The sequence below is a fragment of the Ailuropoda melanoleuca genome, chromosome 13, assembly GCF_002007445.2.
Source record: "Ailuropoda melanoleuca isolate Jingjing chromosome 13, ASM200744v2, whole genome shotgun sequence".
Classification (NCBI taxonomy): domain Eukaryota; kingdom Metazoa; phylum Chordata; class Mammalia; order Carnivora; family Ursidae; genus Ailuropoda; species Ailuropoda melanoleuca.
In genome coordinates, this window is record NC_048230.1 from 61,291,743 (window position 1) to 61,319,595 (window position 27,853).

Consider the following 27,853-nt stretch of genomic DNA (forward strand, 5'->3'; position numbering starts at 1 on the left):
TTGCTCAGCAGGGAGCCTGCTTCTCCCTCTCCCCGCTGCTTGTACTCTCTTGCTATCTCTCTCTTTCTCAAAGAAATAAATAAAATCTTTAAAAAAAAAAGAACCACACAACAATATTCATGGCAGTTTATCCATAATAGCCCTAAGAGTGGAAACAACCCATATGTTGATCAACAGCAGAATGAACAAACTGATTTTGTATATCCCTACAATGGAATACTAGGCATTGATGAAAAAGCAAAGTGGGATACATCTCAAAAACGTTATGTTTTGCCAAAAAAAGCCAAATATGAGAACATACTGATGATTCCTCAGTATATTTAACTGGTAGTGACAGAAATCCCCATGGTGCTTACCTTGGAGTGAGAGGCAGAGACTGACTGGAAAGGGGCAGGAGGTAACATTCGGAAAAACTGGAAATGTTCTATATCTTGATCTATATTTAGATCCGTAAAAAAGTCATTGGTGACCTGTGATGAATCCTGTGGAGAACATGTGCTCCCTGATATGAAGTCACAAGAAGGGCACTTCCCCCAAATCCCTAACTCCAGTGCAAACATGAGCAAAACGTCACAGAAACTCAAACTGAGAAACCGTCTACAAAATGCCTGAGCAGTATTCCTCAAAACTGTCAAGGCTACGGTAAACAAGGAAACCATCACAGACCACAGAGACCTGAAGAAACGTGGTGTCTGCTTCGGATCCTGGAAGAGAAAGAGGACGTTAGTGAAGAAGGCGGGTAAAATCCACATAGAGGCTGGAACTGTATTAACACTAGTGTGCCAACACTGGTTTCTCACTTCTGACAAGTGTATTAGGATAGCACAGACACTGACATTAGGGGAAACACCGTGTAAAGTACACAGGAACTCTGTACCATCTTTGCAATATTTTTCTGGCTATAAAATTAGTCTAAAATAAAAAGGCGGTTTTAAAAAAAAGGCACTGAACTGAATATTTAGATTTGTCATTTTACTGGGTGTAAATCAGCTCTCAATAAAATATTTGGGGGGGCAGGGGGGCAGAAGCACGTAAAGTGCTCCCTGATCCAGGCGAGCACACGGCCCAGCGGCAGCCTGTAGGAACCCAGCCAGCAACAGCGGTGACACAGAACCGGCTCTCAGGCGAGAGCTGCTAACTTTTCCTCCTACACCTCCTGCTTTTCCCCAACACAGGGCAGCAATGCAACAGCCACGTTAGGATCACAGAACATTCTCTCCAAGGGATCTGAATGGATTCAAAAATCCATTTTCCTTCTTAAATGTCATCATTGAAAACTCCAATCCTGGGATGTGACAAAGACCTCAGCAGCCAGCGAGAGAGATGGCTGGTGAGGCCTCTCAGCCTCTAGTCACCCCCAGGAGTCAGCCCTGAGCCTTGCATGGACTGTGCAGAGGGTGAAAGAACTGGCAGCTCCGGTGAGGAGGCAGGTCAGGCTGAGGCTGCCCAGCAGTGACTGAAAGCATGGACTCCAGAGCCGAGCTGGGGCTTCAAATCTCAGCTCCACCACTTAGCAGCTGAATGCCCGTGGGCATGTTAGCTAGTCGGTGCCTCCAAATCTATATCTGTGAAATAGATATAGATTCCTTACAGGGAATAGATAATGATTCCTTACAGGGCCCTACATTTTTTACATGTTTATCTTTAAAGTAAGGACCCACCTCACCATCTCTCTAGCTCTGTAATACTGGGGATTATATCCTGTGTTCCCTGACATTGGATCTCCACCCCACTATCTTCTACCAGCCCCACCCCCACTAGCTCTCTGAACTGGGAGGCCCAACCTTCCAGGATAAGGCCTTTCATTTTACCCACAAATACCTACTGAGCTTCCTCCCACTGGCGACACACCACATAACAGTGAAGTAGGCTGGAATCTGGCCTCTGTTTACAGCTTAGATCTCACCCCTTCTATCCTCCAACATACTCTCTCCATACAAAAGGACTTTCCTTTCCTCACCGCTCACTCCTTGTAACTAACTTCTACACATCCTTCAGATCATACTGAAATGTCACTTCCTCTAGGAAGCCCTCACTGACTCCTCTCACCCAGCCCATGTCTCCCCTACCTTCCCCACTAGCTAGGGACTCCTCGATTCTGTTTTATTTACTGCTAAGTCATCTACAAAACCCAGCTCAAAGCCTGGCACCTGCAATCACTAAGTGTTTGTTGAATGAATGAGCAAGACAGTAAATAAATGAATGACCTAGGAGAGTTAAAGAAGGCTTCGTGGAGGAGGTGGCATTTCATTGGGCCTTAAAGGATGAGTGCAAGTTAACCAGCTTCAGAAGAGTGGGAGGAGAGAAAGGTCTAGGCATGTGGCCAAGCCTTATGCTTTCTGGGACCCAAAAGGGAGGTGGCAGTCCTGGCTAAGATATTACGCTAAGATTTTACGGCTTGATCCTGTAAGCCAGGGGCTGCCAACCCAACAGAGCATCTAAATTGCCTGGGACCCAACTTCTGGACTCTGGTCCCACCAATTTGGATCTCTCAGATCCTAATGACATCCAAGGTCAGGGACCCCTGCTGGAACATCAAGTGGAAAGTCAGAAAGATTTTTAACCAGGGAGGGACATGATTCCATCTTCAGATCTGACACTGTACAGGAAGTGAGGCCAGACAGAAGCCAAGAATGAACAGGATGGCAGAAAGGGGAAAAAGTCAAGAGATCCAGGCTTCCATTGACTGCAGGACAGGAGGAAAACAGTGTGGGTCAGCGATAAGGAAGGTGAGCGGTGGTTCCACTACTTTTGAAGTTGGTGGAAAATTCAAGAAGTAGGTGTGATCTGTGATACTAGCGGTACAACTCACCCCTCCCAACACACATGCACAAAAACACACATGCACACAAGCAAGAGCACACACGCACACTCAGCCTTTCCTTGCTGAAGTCAGCTGTCCGTCACAGTGGACTGTGAACACACACCCGCACACTAAGTCTGGCTAAGAGATCTCCAACCTTACAAAAATCTGCTTGCACACTGGCAAGGGGAGGCCCAGCACAACACGAATTTCCACTGTATCCATTTCCACAGAACAAGAAGACAAGCAGCGGCTTCTAGAAAGAGCTTCAGGCTCCAATGGTTTTACCTTTTCTGAGAATCAACTGCTGCTTTCATAAACACTGGGTGGGGGCAGGGGGAGGCAAGCACAGACAGGGGCTAAGCTATTGCTCATTATAGCCAAGTCCTGATACAGAGAGGAGAAAGAAATCCAGTTTGTACTACCTTCAAATATCACAGTGTTGTGACTTATAACAGCACCCACTGCATCTTGTTGCAGTACAACTGCCAAAAGGGAAAAAAATTGAATTACCATGCTAATGTCTTCTCTTTTGGCGAAATCTGTGATTCAGGTACGTGGATATAAAATACATCATTAGTTGCTTTTAAGCTTGTCTTTAATGATGAAAAAACATTGCAGGGCATGTGGGGGAGACATAACTAAACTCTGTCACTGGCAGCATTGGGCGCCTCTTGTAAACGGTAATGTGACAGTGCAGTTTCTTTTTTCCTCTGGGATGACAGTTAATTCCAGACCAGGAAGGCTGTCAAAAATGCTTAGTTCTGCTCCACTTGAGTTAATTACCGGCCCTGGGGCAGGCTGCCCTCCACTCCTCTGCTAATGGGGCTGGGCTCCAGGTAAAAAATCCATTTGCAAGAATGTTTTCCTTGCTCCAGATCTAATTTATTGAATATCAAATATTTATGCCAATGCAATTAAAGTGACAACATTGCTCTCCCTTCTCCCCTGCCCCCAGTCACAGGCAAGCCCAGGCTTGCTGACAGAATGCTTTATCCTGTCAACACAGGGTAAAACTTCTGCTTGAGCTTCTAAAGCAAGAGCTTTGAAACCCTTCAATCCACAAAGTCACCTGGGACTTTACCTTTCTCTTCTTTTGTAGGCAGCCACGTGACAGGTTATGGAGCAATGGCTGAGAAGCTGGGGTGGGAGGCACAGAGAAGAGAGGAAAGCCTGACTGTGGCTTCAATTTCACCCAAATCTGCTGTGGTCCTCTGCGTTCCAGGCCCCAGACTGCACTACAGTTGAGAGAGATGAAGGAGGTTCAGCCATACCCCCATCAGTCTGGCAGCCTGAAAGAGGGAGAGCTTGGGGCACGTACAGAAGAGGTTCCAGAAATGGGTCCTTACAGGTCTGGGGTCTCCAAATCTTGGAGACCATCTAAGACCCCATCCCATCCAACCAGACATGAAGGAGAAACAGGTATGCACAAGGTGAACCACAAGCTTAGTAGCGGGAACAGAGGACTTTGTATTCAAAGAACTGAAGATAGATTGATTTTTATTAGAGCCTGAATTGCAAGGGAGTGAGCCCTGGGACTATAAGCATCAAATGAGGTAATCTAAGCATGTTAGAAAATGTCAAGTCCTGGATAAATATGAATTTCTGCATATCACAGAAATACTGGGGAACCGAATGAGGTTATATGCCCGCTTGCATTGTATAAATTGTAGTTGTTACAGGACATTATGGAAGAAGATGGATTAAGCTTTAACCACAGAGATAAATCACAAAAATATATACCTGGGGGCGCCTGGGTGGTGCAGTCGTTAAGCGTCTGCCTTTGGCTCAGGGAGTGATCCCGGCGTTCTGGGATCGAGCCCCACATCAGGCTCCTCTGCTGGAAGCCTGTTTCTTCCTCTCCCACTCCCCCTGCTTATATATATATATATGTTCTTTGATCCTATCTTTTTAGAACTGTTCACAAACTGAGAATTTTTGTTTTCTTTCTGTTCTCTTTTTTGGATAAACATACACGACCCAATTTTAATATTTACTGCTTAGATATTCTTGGTTTCTGACCACCATGCTTTAGTTTTGAGGCTTTGTGATAATTTTTTATGGCCAGACAATCTTTTGTGTGTGTCAGAGGAAGAGGCTTGGTATTGCTACCCTCCTCTAGGTCTTCAGTTATCACTCTATTCAAGATATTATCACACCACCCCTCAACTCCTGCCATAATTTCCTAATTGTCTATTCAACCTCCAGCTTCCTCTGTCTCCAAATCATTTTCCCCCTGGCTGCTCAAATCAACATCATTTTTACCATTAAGAGTAACTATAGAAGAACCTCTGCTACAGCCACAGTGATAAGACAAGAAAAAAAAAGGAGGTAAAACTGCTGGGAATGAAGAAGCAGATTTATCGTTATTTACAATGTAATTATGTATCAGAAAGCAACAAGAAAAATCACAGAAAATCTATTCCAACTAATGGAAGAGGTCAGTAAAATGACTGGATACAAAATAAATTTGTAAGAAACAAGTGTTTTCTTATAAATTTGTAAGAAACAAGTGTTTTCTTATATACTAACAATAGCCAGTTAGAAATAGAATTTTAAAAATATGTTCATGATATATATCCAGATACTTTGCTGAATTCATGAGAATATATCACAGAAACTTCTGCGCAAAAGTGAATTTTGCATTTTCTACTCAAATCTGCTCCTCCTCCAGTGCTCTCTAGATCAATAGGGGCTCTTCCATCAACTTATTTGCACAAGGCAGAAACCTAGGATTCAGGGGCGCCTGGGTGGCTCAGTCGTTAAGTGTCTGCCTTCAGCTCAGGGCGTGATCCCGGAGTTCTGGGATCGAGCCCTACATCAGGCTCCTCCACTGGGAAGCCTGCTTCTTTCTCTCCCACTCCCCCTGCTTGTGTTCCCTCTCTCACTGGCTGTCTCTATCTCTGTCAAATAAATAAATAAATAAAATCTTTAAAAAAAATAAAAAAAGAAAGAAAGAAACCTAGGATTTATCCTTGCCTCCTCCCTCTCTCATATCCCAATATGCAAATCTGTCATGAAACCCTATAAATCAATATTATCTTCTGTCTGCTCTGCTTCTGTCCAACCCAACTGCCTTCATCATCCCTCACCTGGAGGATTGTAGTAGCTCCTGTTCTCTTTTGGCTTCCTTGTTCTCTCCAATCTGTTCCCACAAAGCAGTCGTAAGGATCTTTTGAGATTTTAAGCTAAATCTTACCCCTCCCCTGCTGATAACCCTTCACTAGCTCATAAATCCCATATCCTTACTATAGTCTTCATTGCTTGGCTTCCAATGCTTCTTGCTGACTCTTCAACCCACTCACTTCATTCCCTGTGCCCAAGGCACACCATCCACCCTTGGTTTCTCAAATGCCCCCAATCTCTTTCCCAACTCAGAGCCTTCACTTTCCATATTCTATCCTGGGAATAAGGATCACTGATCTTCCTTCAAGGAGGCTAGGCAGAGGGGCACCTGGGTGGCTCTGTCAGTTGAGCACCTGACTCTTGGTTTCAGCTCAGGTCATGATCTCATGGGTCATGGGATTGAGCTCCACATCGGGCTCCATGCTCAGTGGGGAGTCTACTTGGAGATTCTCTCCCTCTGCACCTCCCTCCCCCTGACATTTTCTCTCTCTCTAAAACAAATCTTAAAAAAAAAAATAAAAGGCTAGGTAGAGAAAGGGGGCCTTAGTCCTTGTCGGAGATCTCCCTGACTCCTTGGGCCTCAGTTTCCCCATCCACAACATGAGCTGGTTGAACCAGAGGCTCTCTCTGGTAGTCTACGAGCTGAAGATTCAGTAAGAGCAGACAGCACTGATGGAGAAGAACGGGAAGTAAGGAGAGAATAGAGAGGAAACAGTCCTAGGGAAGATAGCAGAGAAAGGAAAGCTAGAAAAAATTAAGCAACCACTTTCAGTATGTTTTTTTTTATTTTTTTTAAAGATTTATTTATTTTAGAGAGAGAAGGAGCAAGAGTGAGAAAGAGTGTGCGTTAAGTGGAGGGAGGGGCAGAGGGAGAGAACCTCTCAAGCAGACCCCCACCCCACCCACTGCTGAGTGAGGAGCCCAACATGGGGCTCGAGCTCATAACCTATGAGATCATGATCTGAGCTGAAATCGAGTTGGACACCCAACCAACTGAGCCACCCAGACACCCCATCAGTGTATTTAAAACACTAAATGCTATCACTTCATTTTTATTAGGACAATTTAAGATTAAATCTCCAAAGGATTTGGGACCACCATAATAATCTTGTCATGAAGAGAGAAAAAGCCAGCCAACTTACAGTATTTAAGTATTAAATACATGCTATATACTGAAAACTTGATTCCATTTCACAAAAATAATTTACATCATCCAAAGCCAAGGAGAAAAAACAAAAACAAAAAACCTCATTCATCCATGTAAACAGCTTCCAGGTAGCCAAAGGAAGGAACGAACTGGCTGCTTCTGCTCCCAGCTTCCACAGAGACTCATGGTTGCCTACTCAACTCTCCTTCACTCTTCCTAGCACAACTGTGGTTTCATTCAGCAGAGCAATGTACCCAATTAAAATGCTACATTTTCCAGCTTCTTTTGCCAAGAGGGGTGGCCACAGAGCATCATCTGGCAAATGATATGTTAAGAATAAATTACAGAGGGGGGCGCCTGGGTGGCACAGCGGTTAAGCATCTGCCTTCAGCTCAGGGCGTGATCCCGGCGATCTGGGATCAAGCCCCACATCAGGCTCCTCCGCTGTGAGCCTGCTTCTTCCTCTCCCACTCCCCCTGCTTGTGCTCCCTCTCTCTCTCGCTGGCTTTCTGTCTCTTTCGAATAAATAAATAAAATCTTTAAAAAAAAAAAAAGAATAAATTACAGAGAAATGTCATTAAAGGCAAGTGTGCTCAGCTGGCACATGTCCTTTCTCATTCTTTATTTTTTATGCTTTCCTCTTCCTTCTTCAACCATCTTGTGACCTTGATGTGACCATAAGGGACAGGCCAAGAGAATCAGAGACCTCTATTTAAATCCCAGCTCTAGCACCTGCAAACTCTATGAACTTGGGACAGTTTATTTAACCACTCTGAGCCTCATTCTGGTCTACCAAATGGGAGTCATCATGCCTCACTCACGATACTGTTAGGATTAACTGAAATATTTTATCACACACAGGTGACAGCGTTTTGTAAACTGGATAGCTCTAAAAAAGTATTAGGTTATTTGTTGCCTCCCTCCTTGTGACCAGTTTTCCTCCACCCTTAAATCTAAAATACATTAAAAGTTAGAATGTTGTATTTCTACATAATGTTCTTTCATAATAGGAATACTTATTTCCTTGACATAATACCAATCCATTATGTTATCAGAGGCCAGAAGTCCTTCTGTTATACAGTGTGGCCATGTGCAAATCACAAGTGAATCTGCTTTCTTCAGCTGTGGCCTCAGTTATCTTCTAAGTCAACCAGAAATTTAAGATGCATCATCCTTTAAAAATACATATTTTTTCAAAAGTGTGGGTCTATTTTCTTGAGCATTTGAGGGGTCCTACAATCCATATCCTTCAATTTTAGCAATTTTTCTTGAATTATTTCATTAATAATGTCTTCCTTTTCATTGTATTTTCTCATTCTTGAACTCTTAGTATTTGGATGCTGGACTTCTTAGTCTCTTTTTTTAATTTTCTTACATTTGGATAAGATCCCTTATCTTTCTTATCTATGTATCAGGCAAAGAACCCTAAAGGCACAGAAACCATCCCCCTCCCCCACAAGGCAGTGGCAAATTAAAAATAATATGCTTCCCTAGCACACAAACCAAAAAACCCAATCACTTGGATATTTTTAAGTGTCCTCTAGATGACATTTGGGCTAAAGAGGAAAAATCAAAACTGCAAACAGGCAATTTAAAAACAATGAAAAAGAGAAAATCATATAGGAAATCTTATGGGATGAGGCAAAGCTGATTCACAGGCAAATTGATAACCTTAAATGCCTTTATCGTTAATCAGAAAAACATGAAAGTAGGTAAAATAAACATCTTAAGTATTAGATGTTAATTAACTTGGATTTAAATTAATTTGGATTTTATAAAAGATCAAAATAACCATGGAAAGAAATCTAGAAAATAGAGTTAAGGCAAATGTTATTGATTAGTAAACTTAATAGTCAGAAAAAAACAGTAAAATTGGTAGATAAATCTTAGAGCTGGTTCATGAAATAGCCTTGTTTCCGCCATTGGAGGAGACATAAATAAATGTTATAAATGCAAAAAGGGAAACCATAAATTTTGAAATTGTAAGAGGATTCTATGCATAATTATATGCTAATACTTTCAAAACCTCAGTGAAATGGATTATTTTCTGGGAAAGCATAACATATCAAAATTGCCTCAAGAAAAATTAGACTACCTGAATAGACCGATATAAAGGGGAAAAAATCTAAAGAAAGTTGTCAAAGTATTGCCTCCTAAAATGGCTTCCAGCCTCAGATGATTTCATGGGTGCGTTACTTCAGCCTTCCACAGAACAAATAATTTCCATGTAACATAAACCCCTTCAGGGCATGAAAAATGATGTAAATCTTATCAGTTCATTTTACAAAGCTAGCAAAACTATTGACATAAGGTTTTGGATGAATCTCAAAAACGTTATGTTGAATGAAAGAAGCCAGACACTGAGTATAAATTATATGATACCAATTATATGAAGCTCAAAGACAGACAAAACTAATGTGTGGTGATAAAAATTAGAGAAGTGGTTGCTGGGGGTGGGGATGGAGGACTGCCTGGAAGGAGCCACAAGGGAACTTTATGGTGCCATGAGAATGTTCCATATCTTGATCTGGGTGATGGCTACTGGGGTGTGTATATTTGTCAAAAATCATCAAGTTGTACACTTAAGATCTGTGCATTTTACTGTGTGTAAATTATACCTTAATAATGTACTCTTAGAAAAAAACCTTGTGACCATGACTTAAAAACCAAAATAAATAAATAAAATAACCACCTAATCACACTTAATATATTGTATATGCAAAAGTACTAAACAAAATATTGGCAAAGATAATCTTGCAACAGATCAGAAGAATAGTACATCAAAAAACTTCAAGGTTGTTTCAATATCCTAAGTCTATTACTATAATAATCCAAATAAGAAATAGCATATCATAATAACATTGAAATCAGTATATAAAATTCATTTATGCATGATCTTAATTCCTAATAAACTCAGGTTAAAAAAAAAGATTATCCCTCAGCATGATAAATAGTATCAATCTCAAAATGAAAACCCAAATCATCCTTAACAGTAAAACTCAAGAGGCCACCTCATTAATGTCAAGAACAAAACAAGGATGGCCATTATTCTCACTACTATTTACTATTGTTCTGAAATTTCTAAGCGATGTAAAAGGACCAGAAATAGATATGAATCATAATTATGAGAGAAAGAAACAAAAGTATAATTTTTAGCCCATGATAATATTGTCTTTCTAGAGAACTCAAGAGGGCCAACTGAAAAACAATATTCTGACTGGTTACAAAATAAATATACAGGCGCAGTAGGGATGTTCACTGAAGCATTATGATAAAGAACAACTGGAAACCACCTAAATGTCCAATAATTGGAGACTGGATAAGTGGAAGTATACACACACAATAGAATGCTATATAGCAGTTAAAATGAATTAAGTCGATATAAAAATAGCAAATGGAAAAGAAAATGCAGGATTATATACACAATGTGATACTTTATATATAATGCTGAAGAACAGATTATACTGTTTTGAAAAATACAAAAATATAGATGTGAAAGATACCAAGTTTGGAATATTGGCCTCCTCTGGCGATAGAGAAAGAGGAATGGAACTGGGAAGCATACAAAGGGACTTCCATTATGGTTGTAGCTCTTTTTTTTTTTTCTTTTTTTTCTTTTTTTTTTTAAGGAATAAAAAGCCTTGGAGAAAACACTCCACTCGACGACCAAACCCAAAAGGCCTTAAACCATTCCCAGAGAGTTCCCTTGTGGCCCTACCAGTCCTCCACCCTCTCCCCCTGGCAACCACTTCTCAGATTTCTGTCACCTGAGGTGAGTTTTGCCAGTTCTTGAAGTTTCTTTAAATGGAACCATGGGGAGCACCTGGGTGGTTCAGTTGGTTAAGCATCTGCCTTTGGCTCAGGTCATGATCTCAAGGTCCTTGGATTGAGCCGTCCATGGGTCTCCCTGCTCAGCGGGGAGTCCACTTCTCCCTCTCCCTCTGTTTCTCTCTTTCAAAATAAATAAATAAAATCTTCTTAAAATAAATATATAGGGGCGCCTGGGTGGCACAGCGGTTAAGCGTCTGCCTTCGGCTCAGGGCGTGATCCCGGCGTTGCGGGATCGAGCCCCACATCAGGCTCCTCCGCTATGAGCCTGCTTCTTCCTCTCCCACTCCCCCTGCTTGTGTTCCCTCTCTCGCTGGCTGTCTCTATCTCTGTCCAATAAATAAATAAAATCTTTAAAAATAAATAAATAAATAAATAAATATATAAATACATAAATGGAACCATGGGTTTCCATTCAGGCCTTCCGTGCCCTCTTTCTGGAAAACTGGCCTCCTTTAGGACACCAGGAGTTGAGAACAGACACATGACAGAGCAAGTGACGGTTGAGGACTACACACCCCAGTGCTCTTCGCTGTCATGCAGGACAGGGGTACAGCCTCTCACAGGAGGCTGCTTGTCGCAGGGCACAAAGCAGACACCTAGAGAACAGGTACCCCTTGTGATACTTAACAGACTCACCTCTGTCACCTGTCAAAATAGCACTATACCAGAAGGACAATCCATGGGGCAAGACTCCAGGCACCACATAAAGAGATGAGGGTTTCTCAACCCCAGCACTCCTGAATTTGGGGCCAGATGATTCTTTGTTGTGCGGACTGTGCTGGGCACCACAGGGTGCTGAGCAGCATCCCTGACCTCTCCCACTAGACACCAGCACTGGGGCCCCTTTGCGACAACTAAAAGGATTTCCAGACATTGCCAAATGTCGCGGGGGGGACAAAATCGCTCTTGTTGAGAACCACTGTGACAGAAGACAGATTAGACAGAGGGGTGGAGGAGAGTTTGGGTTTTTTCTTTATGTTTTTACTTAGGAATAAAATCGAGATATGTGCATTAGTATTTGAAGAAGTAACAGAATATCAAGGACATGAAGGAAGGCCCGCATTAGTTAGGGAACGCACCATATTCCAGGGTGTGAAAACAATATTACAAATCTATTGATTCTGTCATAGTAATGTCTAAGCTTAATGGAACTGCAATTAAAATTTGGCTGGAAACTTTCTGGAACTTAAAAATGTTAAGTCTAAAGTTTCAACAGAAAAATAAAAGGGGTTGAATAATAAAGAAAATTTTCAAAAATATAAATAAATAATGGAGCTGATCTACCAGATATTAGGTGGGTTGTAAATTGTAACAATGAAAACACTGTAGAAAAATAGACACAGATATGAAAAAATTAAAAGCCAGGAAGCAGGCCCTAGTCTAGGCAAGAATTTAGTATTGATTAAAGTGACGTTTAAATTCATGAGAAATGTTGCAGAATGGCCAATAAATTATGCAAGAACAATTCATTAACTATTTGGGACAGGAAAAAATTCAAGGCCTGGCACCATACATCAAAATAAATTTCATGAATCAGAGTTATTATTATTTTAATTAAACTATAAAAAACTAGAATATAGATTAATATTTTTCTGATATTAGGAGAAGGCTTTCCAAACAAAATGAAGGACCCAAGAAGGAAAAGATGATATACTTGACTACACAAATATGCCGACATTTCATATATCAGCAAGCACTACAAACAAAATTAAAATTCAGAAAAACTGTCACCTAACAACATAATATTGAAGATTTCTTTTGCTAAATATAATATAAAGAAGACAGTATGTCATTCCCACTTTTTAAATGGACAAAAGGACACACCATGCAATTCACAGAAGATGAAAGAGAAATAGCCAAAAAAATTAAGAAGTTAATCTCACTGGAAATTGACATTATGCAAATTGAAATACTGAGACATCATCTTCCAGCTATCAAATTGGCATGGATTTTTTAAAGTAACGCCAGCATTTGGGAATTTCTATATCCTCTAGAGAGCACTGGTTTATGAACCCTTCTGAAAAGGAATTTGACAACTATTTTTAAAGGCCTTAAAACTCTTAAAAAGGGTTCATATACACTTGAGAGTTTCCAGCCCAGAACTCACCCTGAATCCCACAGTTGCATATCCAACTGCCTCCCACCCAACACTGCCACCGGGATGTCTAACCGGTGCCTCAAACAAGCCATCTCCAAAGCCAAGCTCCTGATTTCCTACTGCCCTTCTGTGCCTCAAAGCTGCTCCTCCTAGTGTCACCTCCATCTCAGGAAAAGGTAATACCCACCCTTCCTGTTGCTCAGACCTAAAACCTTCATGTTATCCCTGACATCTTTCTTTTACTGACATCAAATCCTGGGACATTACGCTTCAAAGTAGATGCGGAATCCAACCCTTTGTCACCACCTCTGACATCAACACTCTGGTCTGAGCCACCGTCATTCCTTACCTGGACCATTGCAAGATCCTTTTTCCTCGCTCTGCTTCTACCTGTGCCGTCTTCCACATTATCCTGCTATGGCTGCCAGAAGGATCCTTTTGTAGCCTAGGTCAAATCAAACCACTCCTCACTCAAAACCCTCCACTGGCTCCCTTCTCAGAGAAAAGCAAAGCTATGTAAGGGTCTGTAAGATTGTGATATTGTGATTTATAAGAAAAATATATATTTGGTCATTCAGATAACCAAAATATATTTTTTAATTTTTTATTTAAATTCAGTTTAGTTCATATATGCTGTATTATTAGTTTCAGGGGTAGAATTCAGGGATTCATCAGTTGCATGTAATACCCTATGCCCATTACATCAAGTGCCCTTCTTGATGCCCATCACCCAATTACTCCATTCTCCCACAAACCTCCCCTCCATCAATCCTGTTTGTTTCCTACAGTTAAGAGCCTCTTATGGTTTGCCTCCCTCTCTGTTCTCATCTTATTTTATTTTTCCTTCCCTTCCTCTATGTCTCCATTTTTGTTTCTTAAATTCCACAGATTCCACAAATACCAAAATCATAAGGTATTTGTCTTTCTCTTATTTTCCTTAGTATAATACCCTCTAGTTCCATCCACGTCATTGCAAATAGCAAGATTTCATTCTTTTTGATGGCTGAGTAATATTCCATAATGGAATGTGTATATATAAAGGAATACTACTCAGCCACCAAAAAAAATGAAATATATTTTTTTCCCCAAGTGTCTGTTAGCCATTTGTATGTCTTCTTTGGAGAAATGTCTATTCATGTCTTCTGCCCATTTCTTGACTGGATTTTTTTGTTTTTTGGGTGTTGAGTTTGGTAAGTTCTTTATCGATTTTGGATAGCCCTTTATCTGATAAGTCATTTGCAAATACCATCTCCTATTTCATAGATTGCCTTTTAGTTTTGTTGACTGTTTACTGTACAAAAGCTTTTTATCCTGATGAAGTCCCAATGGTTCATTTTTGCTTTTGTTTCCCTTGCCTTTGGAGATGTGTCTAGGAAGAAGTGGCTGTAGCTGAGGTCAAAGAGGTTGCTGCCTGTGTTCTCTGGGAATTCAATGGATTCCTGTCTCGCATTTAGGTCTTTCATCCATTTTGAGTTTATTTTTGTGTACGGTTTTAAGAAAGTGGCACAGTTTCATACTTCTGCATGCAGCTGTCCAATTTTGCCAGCACCATTTGTTGAAGAGACTATTTTTTTTCTACTGGATATTCTTTCCTGCTTTGTTGAAGATTAGTTGACTATAGAATTAAAGGTCCATTTCTGGGCTCTCTATTCTGTGCCATTGATCTATGTGTCTGTTTTTGTGCCAGTACCAAGCTGTCTTGATGATCACAGCTTTGTAATATAGCTTAAAGTCCAGAATTGTGATGCCTCCAGCTTTGGTTCTCTTTTTCAACATTCCTTTGGCTATTCGGGGTCTTTTCTGGCTCCATACAAATTTTAGGATTGTTGGCTCCAGCTCTGTGAAAACTGCTGATGGTATTTTGATAGGGGTTGCACTGAATGTACAGAATGTAGCATAGACATTTTAACCACATTTGTTCTTCCAATCCATTTCTATACACCAACAATGAAGCAGAAGAAAGAGAAATGAAGGAATCGATCCCATTTACAATTGCACCAAAAACCATAAGATACCTAGGAATAAACCTAACCAAAGAGGCAAAGGATCTGTACTCTGAAAACTATAGAACACTTCTGAAAGAAATTGAGGAAGACACAAGAAATGCCAGGTATATTTCTTATATATATTTGGTCTTCATCCATGGCTCCTGACTCCCAAAACCCTTAGAATTTCCTAACTATTGAGAGTGCTAAGAGAGTCCCTTTTGTTATGTTAATGAGGTGGCTTTGGAAAGCAACTAAAGATGGCGGGCTGGTTGCCAACAGGGGCTAACTTTCAGTACTACCCCCTGACCTCCAGGGAAGGGAAAGTGGCTAGAGGTTGGACCAATCCCCAGTGGTCAATGATTTAAGCAACCATGACTATGTAATGAAGCCTCCATAAAAACCCAAGAAAACGGGACTGGGAGAGCTGCAGATTCGAGGAGAGAGGTCCACTCAAACAGGGCACGGGAGCTGTGCTCTCTCCCCACAGGCTTTGCCCTGTGCACCTCTTCCATCTAGCTGCTCCTGAGTTTTTTTTAATAGTAAACAGGTGATCTAGTAAGTACAATGTTTATGAGTTCTGTGAGTGCTGTAGCAAATGAATCAAACAAGAAGAGGGGGTTGTGGGAACCTCCATTTATATCCAGTCAATCAGAAGTACAGGTAACAACATGCATCCCACATAGCTTAGAGTCTTAGTAACCAGACATAAGAGGTTATCTCTGACAGGTCTGCACTAGACAATCAAAACAAATATTAAGAATAAATGTTCAGAATAAATTCTAATTACCCAAACAACAAAAATTCTTTACTTTTTCATATAAAAGTATAACATTTGTATGGCCATTTCGCTTGAGGGTTACAGAATTTCAGGGCAAAGCATCACTATGTGGGGGCGCCTGGGTGGCACAGCGGTTAAGCGTCTGCCTTCAGCTCAGGGCGTGATCCCAGTGTTCTGGGATCGAGCCCCACATTCAGGCTCCTCCGCTATGAGCCTGCTTCTTCCTCTCCCACCCCCTGCTTGTGTTCCCTCTCTCGCTGGCTGTCTCTATCTCTGTAGAATAAATAAAAAAATAAAAAAAAAAAAAAGCATCACTATGTGAAATAAATCGAGATGAAAATTCCTAGACAGATGGAATGACAGATCTCCCAAGGGACTTTTGTACATTTGTGTGGAGCCCACATATCTCCTTTCAGCTCCTTATTTCCACACAGTCTGTTTATCAGCACTTACTTCATGAATTTGTTAATTTGGTTTACATGCTCTGAGCCGGGCCCTGTGCTGGGCACTAGCAAAACTGAGATGGAAGCCCCATGGCACCATGTAGAGTAGGAAAACGAGCCAGAAGGGAGGTGGGGAGGAGACTGGGCAGGCACACACTAACCAAAGTAGTAACACCACAGGCTCCCACAGTGGTGCATGAGGAAACCAAGGCAAAGATTGAGAGACCTCTTGAGGTCACACAGTGAGTAGTGCAGAGTACCACCACAGCCCAGGGAGCAGATGCTCAAAGCAGAACTCACCCCACAGTGCTCCTCACCCCCATAGCTCTCATGCCTCCTGTAAGCCAAGTCAGAACTGAAGGTCACGCCTCATACATCTTTGTTGATTTTTGACTCCCCACCATTCAAACATCTTTCCCGGTTGAGAGAAATCCCCCAGGATATGACCAACAACCCTGCCTGATGCACCTGTCCCCACTCCCTGAGTGGCTAGTCTGCTCTTCTCTTTACCCCAAATCCTGTCACACATCTATGGATCTCAATTTCCAATTGCAAGGTGTGTGAAAGGGTCATCCAGAGCATTGTGGGGCCATGCGGGTGCCTGGGCCTCTCTCAGGGCTCAGGTACAAGTCCCCCAACATTGCAAATGCTGCTAGTAAAGACCCAGCAGAATCCAACAAACAAAGAGGCGCCTTAATGACATGCCTGGGAAGCAAGTCTTTTTATAACTATATTCTTCCCTCTCAATGGCCCCAAATGAAGATGAAATCAAAAAGGAGACCTTGGCAACAGTAAAGGAGAAAACTCAGCCTTCCAAGGGCCTTCCCCTTGTGCCCAACCTGGCTAAGACACCAGGTCCGCCACCTATTAGCTTTGTGACCCAGAGAAAGTTATTTCACATCTTTGAGCCTCACTGTCCTCATCTGAAAGTGGACATAACAGCAGAGCCTGACTTATATGAGTGAGATGCGGCACATGAAGCACCCAGCGAGGGCCTCATGCGAAGTGGGGGCTCCACAAATTTAGAATTGTCGCGCTTGCTGATGAATGCGTGTGCATGATCACTGACACTTCGAAAGCCCTTCCACACCCACCTTATCTGGCCGCTACTCCAGGCCAGGGTCCCATGCAGCAAGGGCCCCAGGAAGACCTGCTGCAAAGACTGAGGTCATGTAGCTGAAGTCTTAGCTGTGCCTGGCATCCACTAAGTGGGAACAAGACGTGTTCACCTTCAAAGACCCATTTGAATAGATAATGGAGGCTCAGAGAGACTGTGGGATGGGGCCAAAGTCACACTGGTACGTGGTGGAATCTGGCTTTGACCCAGATTGTCTTGTTTGAAAAATCTCCTTCCCCTCTAGTATGTTTAGAGTCCTGGCATTTTCTTAGGTTCTACTGAGGCAGATCCAGTTCTCAGTCTTGAAATGAAAAGGTCAGGGGAACAACCGTGGTGGATCACGTTTCAGAGCAAAAGCTGGGGAGGTAGACTACCTGGGTTCAAATTCTGGCTCTACCACGTTTCAGCCATGCATCCTTAGCGAATTACCCAACCTCATGGTCTCAGTTTCCCCTCTGAAAAATGGGGATAATTATTAATATCACCTAACAGGGTTGTCATGAGGGTTTCTGTAGTTGTTATGATCATCACCTTGACCTCGGGCACCAGAGTCAGTCTGCAATATCCTTTCCCCTCAATACGTTGGTACAAGTTCTTAAGGGTATGGTCATCTCATGCTTAACTTCTCAGGCAAGGCTGCTGTATTGCACAATTCCAAGGGCATCATTCACATCTTATTCCATCCGAATAGTGCCCTCTGGGCTTGTGCAGTGCACAACCTATACTCCTGTACACAGTGACCTATGCTCAGGGCAAACTGTGGGACCATAGATAGGTTTCTAATTGGAGAGCATGAGCACTATGAAGCTAGCAAAATGTCCTGGTTCTGGGGTCCTCCAGTTTAGAGCTAGAATCTAGGCTGCTTTCAAAAGTCTGGGGGCAATCCTCAGCTGCCAGAGGGAGAAAATGGTGAAAAATACTAGGTGCCACGGGGGGCCACAGGCTGGACTGCTGAGTAGAGAAATGATTTGGGCAACTCTCAGCTCCAAATCAAGGTCTCTGAGTAAAATGAATCCAGGTCAATGGGAAGGACTTATGTATTCTGGCCATGGAAGACAAAACATTAGATACAAGTTGCTACTTCAGAGTATATACTGTGTCTGCAGGACAGCAGCCCAGCCTTAATGTTGGCAGAGCTGAGTCTTCAACGGGCTACTTCTTCCAGCGGACTGACTGCTTGTTTCTGCATAGTGAAAATAGCAAATCCCATGAGCACCTCACAGCTCATTGCCTCCCTGCTCTTGCTGTGGCCAGAGGGAATATTGTGGCTATGAAGCCACATTTAACAAGTTTGAGGATAAGGATGCTGCCAGGGCCTGATGGAAATGGAAATCCAGAACAAGTATCTATTCTGCTAAAACAAATTGCTTCTCCTCCAACGCAAATGAGGGCCAATTAACCATCCAGCCACCAGGTCCCCTCAGTGAGGTATGACACCTCATCAAGGGTGTGTGGCAGACATCTGCTGCTGGAACACTGAGCACGGAGCAGTGGGGGCAGCCCAGGAAGGCTGGGTCTTGGGTCATGCAGGCTGTGGCCACTCGGCCTTGAGCTCCCTGAGCACTAGGGCTGGCCCAGGAAGGAGGAAGAGCAACAGCCATGGGGCGAGTCATCTCATCCACTGGTAAAAGGCACACAGTAGATACTTAATAAATACTTTTTGAATGAATATACTAATCTGATCAGGGGCTTAGCCTGGACAAGGGTGAGGCACATGAGGTGCTTGCCCTGGGCACAAAATTGAAGGGAGGTGCCTAAAATCTCAATAAGACAAAAAATATTTTGTTGAAATGTTTGAAATAAAAATTAACACAGAACACTCTATAACAAATCAAATATCAAAATACTAGATAAAGATAAGATCTGACAGGGCCAAGATAAGGGAGAGGCCAGTGAGGCAGAGGCAGGCAAGCAGAGGGTCAAATCCTGGCTTTACTCAAAGTTCTGATATTTTGATGATGGACATTTTTGCATCCACTTTTCTTTTTCTAAAACACTGTTAAAACATTATCCATCTTGATTACTGAGGTTTTCTGGGACATCCCCTTAAATTCTGCGCCCACGACAAATGCCTGACTTGCTTATACCCTCAGCCCTGCCTCACACTGCTGGGAATCACAAAATTTTCCACGAGCTGCAAACAGCATCCCAGTGTGCCACCAGACCTGTCAAGAGGCAGGGTCACTCGCACAACAGTCTGGACCAGCTGTGGGGCCTCCTCTTGCCTGCAGTGCCATTCAGAACTGGTGGCATGACAGCGGGGTCAGTGACTGAAACAGGCCACCCAGATGTGAGGAGCTACAGCGGGTACCTTCCGGGGGAAACTCCGAGAAGTGCCACACCCAAAGCCCCAGGAGCTTCCCGAAAGTGACCGGCCATGAGGTTTGTTTGTTTGTTTGTTTGTTAATCAACAGACATTGTTTTTTAGAGCACTTGTAGGTTTACAGAAAAACTGGGCAGGAAGGACAATTTCCCTATACCTCCTTCACCCCTGCACACAGTGGCCCTATCATTAACACCCCACACAGTGTAGTATATTGAGTACAATTGATGAACCAATACTGATACATTATTAATAACTAACCTCCACAATTTAATTAGGGTTCACCCTCTGTGTTGTAGGTTCTACGGGTTTCGACAAACACATGTCACCTATCCATCATTACAGTGTTATACAAAAATGCCCTGAGCTCCATCTCTCTCCTCCCCCTCCTCCCCATCCCTGGCAGTCACTGATCCTTCTACTGTTTCCATAGCTTTGCCTTTTCCAGAATGTCATATAGCTGGAATCACACAATATGTAGCCTTACCAAACTGGCTTCTTTGACTTACCAACATGCCTTTAAGGTTTTCTCTATGTTTTTATGGCTTGATAGTTCTTTTTTGTTTTATCACTGAATTAATTGCTGAATAATGTTCCCTTGAGTGGATATACACACCAAGGTTGTTTATCCACTCAGCTACTGAAGAGCATCTTGGTTGCTTCCAAGTTTTGGCAATTATGAATAAAGCTGCTATAAACATTTGTGTGCAGGTTTTGTATGAACATAACTTTTCAACTCATTTGGATACAGTATTATAGGAGCACAATGGGCCCATAAACTTTTGAGGCCCAACAAGAGCTCTGGGACACAGGCCCCTTACACCCTCCAGGAGCCACAGCATGACCTTGTCAGTGGAGTGGACCAGCAGGGTGCTGTATGGGCTGGTGGGACATCAGAGCCTCTCATCACCAGAGCTGGCTTTTCCCTGGAGCAGGAGGGCAAAGGTGTACTGCCACCGATACAGAAGGCAAATGATGTCTAGCGGTCCAGTTTAACAGAGGCAGAAAGACAATTCCCCCGCCATCTGGCCCGCCTCCACCCTACAGAGTGCACCAGAGAACAGAGAAGGCAGAAAAGTTTGCATTTTCCAATTAAGCACAAATATTTTCTCTCCAGGGGTAGCACAGTCCAGCTCTTACCTTCCTGTTTATTCTCTCAATTAAAAGTCCTTTTCAGGGGCGCCTGAGTGGCACAGCAGTTAAGCGTCTGCCTTCTGCTCAGGGCGTGATCCCGGTGTTATGGGATCGAGCCCCACATCAGGCTCCTCCGCTATGAGCCTGCTTCTTCCTCTCCCACTCCCCCTGCTCGTGTACCCTCTCTTGCTGGCTGTCTCTATCTCTGTCGAATAAATTTTAAAAATCTTAAAAAAAAAAAAAAAGGCCTTTTCACCTGCAATGATTACCTGACACAAGGAGACCATAATTAACAGAGAGAACATGTATTTCTAGCCATCAGAAACTGTTTTCCAACAACTAAAAATACAATTAACATTCCCCAGCTCTCTCCTCCATGAATATTTTTCCACCTTACTTCGTACCAATTCAGAGAAAAGATGACTAGGAATGTGTTACGGGTTGAACTGTGTCCCTTTAAAAAGATCTGTTTTAAGTCCTAGCCCTAGTCATCAAAAATGTGATTTTGTTCAGAAACAGAGTCATCGCAGATGTAGTAAGTTAAGACGAAGGCATACTGGAGTAGGGTGACTGGTTCATGGTCCAGTGTGGCTGGGGTCCTTATAAGAGACTAGATATAGAGATACACCCAGAGGAGAAGGCCACTGTGAGGACAGAGGCGGAGATCGGAGTCCTGCAGTAGCCAGCCAGGACACCAGGGACTGGTAGCCACCACCAGAAGCTAGGAAGAGGCCAGGGAAGATTCTATAGAGTCTCAGAGGAGCATGGTTCTGCTGACACCTTGATTTTAGACTTCCAGCCTCCAGAACTGTGAGCGAATGAATATCTGTTTTTTTAAGCCACCCATTCGTGGCACTTGACCATAGCAGCCTTCACAAACTACAGAGCAGGAACACCTAACTCCTCCCCCTGCAGATGAAGTGCCCGAGGCTCCGGAAGGTGCAAGGATTTACATGAGGCCTCAGGCAAGTGGGAGGCAGAGATGGGACTTGTCAGGCAAGTGGGAGGCAGAGATGGGACTTGAATGAAGTCCTACTAACTCGGAGGCTAGCGTTCATTTCACAGAATGATCCACTCTCTGCGTGTCTGGTGGCCTCGGCTGGTCCACGGTGACCGCTCTGGGCTCAGCACCTGAGCAGCGGCAGCAAGCAGGCCGGCCGGGTGCCCTGGGTGTAGGCTGCTTCAGAAACCAAGGTAGGAGAGAATGTGTGGGATAAGCGAGGAAGGGAGCTAGACCGAGAAAAGGGATTACTACCGACGGAGCCAGCCGAGGGCCAGGTGTGCTAGGTGTCTTACACACACTATCTCGGTTACGCCCCACACAACCATCTGGTGCAGGGATCATTAGCCTCACTTTTCAGACCAGAGACTGGGTCTCAGAGATGCGAAGTAACTCCCCAAAACATACAGCCAGTGGGGTTTCGAACCCAAACTCTTCCAACACCACACGCTCTGAGTACTGTCATCTCTTCCAATGGTTTTTACTGCCATCCACACGCTAACGGCTCCCAAGTATTTACATACCTCCAGCATCTCACCTCCCTGTTCAGTATCTCCATCTTCATGTCTCACGGGCATCTCAGATTCAGCATGTCCAAATTTAATTCATCAGCTTCCACTGAAAGCCTGGCACTCCTATCCACCAACATGCCCCACTTAGCAACCTGGCAGCCATCCCTGAACCCCTCAGCCCTCCCGGCACATATCCCACAAGTCACCAATTCCTCATCACGCCTCCTCTGTCTCCACTGCTTCCTGCGTGGACTAGCCACCTATCGTGTCACTCCGGGGCCCTCTGCTTCCAGCCTCTCCCCTCTGAAGGCTGGTTTCCCTTCATGCAGGAGCGAGGGATTTCTTGAAGCACAAACCTTATCACATGACTCTCCTGATTAAAACTCTTCAACGATAATTGCAAATTCTTATGTGCTATACACTGTATAAGCCCTCTACATATATCGACGCATTTAATCCTAAAAACCACCCGATGATATGAAATAGGCACTGCATTGTTCTCCTTTAACAGCTAAGAAAATTGGAGTGTTGAAAGGTTCAGTAACTGGCCCACCATCTCACAGCTAGTAGGTGGCTGAGCCAGGATTTAAATTTCCTTGTGCTCTTAGGACAAAGTCCCAAATCCTTTTCATGGCTTATGAGGGCCTGTAGGGTCTCACCTCTACATCTCACCCCACTCTCTCTAATTCAAGTTCAAAGCAAGGACTGGGTTGTTGCTGTTGTTTTTAATTATTCAAGATCTCTAAGGTTCTTCCTGCCTCAGGGCCTTTGTACACACAGTTTCTTCTGCCTGGAGCATGGTTGACCCCATTGTTCACCTGACTGACTTCTTCTTATCTCTTTAAATGCCCCTTTGCCAGAAGCTTTCTCTGAGCCCTCAGACCAAGTCAGGCAGCACCTCATTTTATGCTTTAATTGTCATCTGCACATTTTCTTTATAGTACTTCTCAGTCATAATTACTTATATAACATGATGGTTAATGTCGGCCCACTCCTCGCTTCCCAACAGAGAACACGCTCCCCGAGGGCAGATTCTGTATCCGCCTTGCTTCTCCAGGACATTGCCTGAAAATAGATGTTCAATAAATAGTAACAGATGGAAAGAACAAATGAAATAATGAAAACAAGAACGAGTGAATATGCTGTGCTGCTCTCCGGCTGTCTGTCCAGCCAAGAGGCACATTTTCTGACATAATACCTCTCTCTGAGGAGAGCGTGTCAAGCTTGTAAAGTGCATGCAAATCACCTGGGGGTCTTTTAAAACTGCAGATTCTGATTCAGGAGGCCCAAGCTGACAAGGTCCAGGTGATGCTGACATTGCTGGTCCAGAGACCCCACTTTGAGCAATCTCTCACCTCAGTTTCTCTTTAATGAGTGAGTCTTTCTGATCTCTTCCCTCACCTCTTCCTTTCCAAGATGACACCTGAGTCTTGAAAGGGGGCTTTATGCGAACTTTCACTCCTGGGGAGTGGCGGAGGAGGGTGGAAGGGTGAAGAATTGGTCCTGTACCAGTGCCAACATGGGCATTATGTGGTATGCTGGAGATTCTTGGTCAGGCCTGTCAAAGTCACGGCACCACTAGCTTATGCAGCAAATAAGCCCCCAAATTTCAGTGGCTTCACACAATAGACTTTCCCCATATTGCTCACAGAATAGTCCAATGAGGCAATTCCTAGTCTGTGGGGAGCTCTCCTCCATGTAATGATTCAAGGACCCAGGCTCTTCCCATCTTTGGCCCTGCCAGCCTCTCGGACCGCAGAATCTTCTCCTAGCCACCAAAATAGAAACAAGCTCCCACCTACTTCTTAAAAAGCTACCACCCAGGAATGACACACATGACTTGCACTCACATTCTGCTGGTGAGGACTTGTCACACAGCCAGACACAGATGCAAGGTTAATTGGGAAATGTAGTCCCTACCTGGGCAGCCACCTCCTAGCAGTAATTCCACACTGTGGGAGGCTGAGCACGAATGACTGGGAGGTGATACACCAGCTGTCGCTACCACACAGCCTGGTTGGTCTCAGACACCCTGCTGGCAGTTACTAAGTCTGTGATCGTCCTCCATCAGATATCAGGGTGGTGTCTTCTCGGAATATCTCGAGCCCCTCCTTACCTCGTACCAGCACTGCAGCTGCACCATACAGCCCCAGGCATCCCCTGGCAGAAGCCTTTGCTACAGACCCCCAACCTCTCACACAGCTGCCCTGTTGACAGGCTCTTGGCTTGAACCCTTGGCCTGACCTCACCTTTCTGCCCTCCCACCCTTCAAGGGCCTTTCTATGCAGCCACCTCCTCCTGATGTCCCAGACAAGAAGCTGAGGGGAGGCCTCCTAGAGGGCTCAGTGCCTCTCCAGCCTATCTCTAGGCCAAGGAGGGCAGATCTGGACACATGAGCCACCATGCTTGCTTCTCCCGTTTCCTGTCTCCCTCCCACAAGCCACCAGGCAGGGAAATACAACAGTCCCTCCTTTCCTTTTCCCGGCTTGCTGAGGCTCTCCCTCTGGTAGATGCCACTGGTTCCCAAGCCGTATCCCCCTTACTAGACCAGAGCCCCTGGTCCCCACATCTGGTAAGTGTTGGCTGCTAAGGCTAACAGCGCCCCCTTCCTTGGAGACTTGCCTCTAGCAGGATCTGCCTCACCTACTAGGTTACTCTTTCTCCCTAACGAGTGACATCCAGTGGCCACTGACTAACTGGCATGGAGTAGAAATGCCAACCGCCTTGTCTCAAGTAGGGACCAACTCAGTGATACAATTCATGTTCCAGAGCTCCTCAGGGGGTTAGGCTGAGGCTGGCCTCTAGCTTCAGGCCCTCCCCTCTCCTTCTGCTTCCTGCCATAAATCACTCTCATCAGAGGCCCCATCTTAGGCTCTGATTCTAGAACAGCTGGCCTAAGACACTACCCTGCACCAGATCTGCCTCTTCTTTCTCAAGATGGCACCTGCTACTTTCTTTTGCCAGAGCTGTAACAGCAAACTGGATGCAGGAAAAGAGAAATCAGCATACAGATAAAGAACATGCCTTCAGAAGTGCAACGAAAATATCACACAATGAAAATATCACACAAAAGACCCTTTAAGGTCTTGAGCACCATGGTATCCACCAGCAAACCTAGCATGGCTCTGGAACTCTGCCTCCGGGAGGGACGTCACCCACCAAACCAGGGAGGTCTTGAGGCACAGATTCCATGGATCCAGCAGGCCCTGTCCCTGGGCCCTGTCTGGCCTCACCGTGGTCTTCCCAAGGCAAAGCCTACTCCTTGTTACGACATTAACCATGTGGGGGAACAGTCATGCAATGGGAACAGATAAGAACCAGAGAGAAAGAGAGAGCATCACCTCCCGACTGGTCCGAACACCTCTTTCTTTCGCTCATGAGGAAATCCACAACCTCTCCCCTACCCTGTAGCTGGCCATGTCCTAGGATCTGCCTTCAGCAAAGGAAGTAGTTTCAGGGCTTGATGCCTGTGGAGACCTGGTGGAAGGCAAAGGGGGGGGGATGGGAGTGCCCACCAGGATGCAGCAAAGAGGGAGAGGGCGAGGACGGTAAAAGGAGAAGGTTAAGAACCTGGCAGCCCACACAAACACCTTCCTCGCTGCACTCTTCTCAATTTCTTTTCCGTGAATTTAAATGCATTCTGTCACAGTGAGTTATGTCACCCGGAGGAAATGCCCAACTCGGCGACGTTTTTAAAGATTATTTTTTAGATCACCTATCACTATCCATTTGAGGAACGATTGTTCAATCTGAAAAAATAAATTCAAAACTGTCCCCATCTAAGCAAGATGGAAAAATAACTTTCCCTATTCTTTCCTTTTCTTTCTTTTTTTTTTTTTTAAGAAGGCTTATTTCTGAAGGACAGGTTTGAAAATCTGTTTTCACCTTGACATTCTGGCTGGATTTGAGCAGCTTAGTAAGGGGAATGTCATGCCTTGTCATACGAATAAACAAATGATTGTACAGCCAGCTGTGTGATCTCAGGCAATTCACTTAACCTCTCTGAGCCTTAATCTCAACTGCTACTCTGCGATAACAATACTGACCATGGTGATCAAATGAAATGATGTCCAGGACAGTCCTTGAATATGAGACAGATGTAAGGTGTCTGTTCCACTCAACTGTCAATTCCTCAAGGGCAAGGAAGAGGTTCTGACCAATTCTGTCCTCCCAGTGGATCTTCTACAGGGCCTGGTCCATAAGAAGTGTTTCATACATGTTGGATGCATGGGTGGTTGGATGGGCAATGGCTTGGTGGGTGGATGTCTGAACATACTAAAAGATGGACGAATGAAAGTGGATGGATGGATGGATGGATGGATGGATGCAATGATGCGTGGAAGATAGCTATCTGAAAACAAAAAAGGCCTCACTTATACTGTCCTCCAATTGCCATAGTGTAAATACTCCCACCACGATTGGGTTACAAGCTACCAAGATGACATTACTGAACACAGTTGGAAAGACACCTGCAAAATTGGTGCATACATGTCTACAGAAGCAGCTTCTGTGCTCCAGTGGATGGATGGTTGGATGGATGGATTAATGGAAGGAGGGAGGGAGGGAGGGAGGGAAGGAAGATGGAGAGAAATAAAAGAAGGGGAAGGGAGAACCACGAATAAATGTCTACTTAGAGAAGAAAATAAAAATACTCAGGAACCAGAGAATGCCAGAGAGAGCAAAGCCTGAGGAGCAGGAGACCTGGGTTTGCCACCAGTCACCATGGACTAGGAAAGAAACCACCCATTTGCTGGAGTAAATTATTTCTTCTTAAGTACAGGGGCGGGGGGGGGAGGGGTTCATGTAACACAAAACAATGGTCCTCAAGGTGGGGGTGAGAGACCTGGGTGGCTCAGTCAGTTAAGTGTCTGCCTTTGGCTCAGGTCATGATCTCAAGGTCCTAGGATAAAGTCCTGCATCGGGCTCCTTGCTCAATAGGAAGCCTGCTTCTCCCTCTCCCTCTCTAACTGCCACTCTCCCTGTCTGTCCTCACTCTCTATGACAAATAAACAAAATCTTTTTAAAAAATCTCTTAAAAACAAAAGGCTGGGGGCTGGGCAGGTTCACATAATGCAGAACAACAGTCCTCATTTATTTTTAAGAATCAGAAACCTGGGGCGCCTGGGTGGCACAGCGGTTAAGCGTCTGCCTTCGGCTCAGGGCGTGATCCCGGCGTTATGGGATCGAGGCCCCACATCAGGCTCCTCCACTATGAGCCTGCTTCTTCCTCTCCCACTCCCCCTGCTTCTGTTCCCTCTCTCGCTGGCTGTCTCTATCTCTGTCAAATAGGTGGATGGAATNTAAAAACATATGCTAAAAAATCTGAAGACCTAGGTACAGCTCACTGAGAGGAAACACTGGGCCAAACATTTTGTCAAAGAATCTAAAGCATTGATTTTTTTTTAATGTTTTTTTATTATTTTATGTTAGTCACCATACAGTACATCCCTGGTTTCCGATGTAAAGTTAGATGATTCATTAGTTGCATATAACACCCAGTGCACCATGCAATACGTGTCCTCCTTACTACCCATCACCGGTCTATCCCATTCC

General features: G+C 44.1%; 1 long non-coding RNA gene across 1 annotated transcript in view; it reads right to left on the bottom strand.

Annotated features, from left to right (window-relative positions):
• Positions 1 to 642: 642 nt before the first annotated feature.
• Positions 643 to 27,853, bottom strand: part of LOC117795728 — a 44,406-nt gene continuing 17,195 nt past the window's right edge. Inside the window, exon 3 of the long non-coding RNA XR_004619873.1 lies at positions 643 to 704. This is a non-coding gene — a long non-coding RNA (uncharacterized LOC117795728). The remainder of the gene's footprint in view (positions 705 to 27,853) is intronic.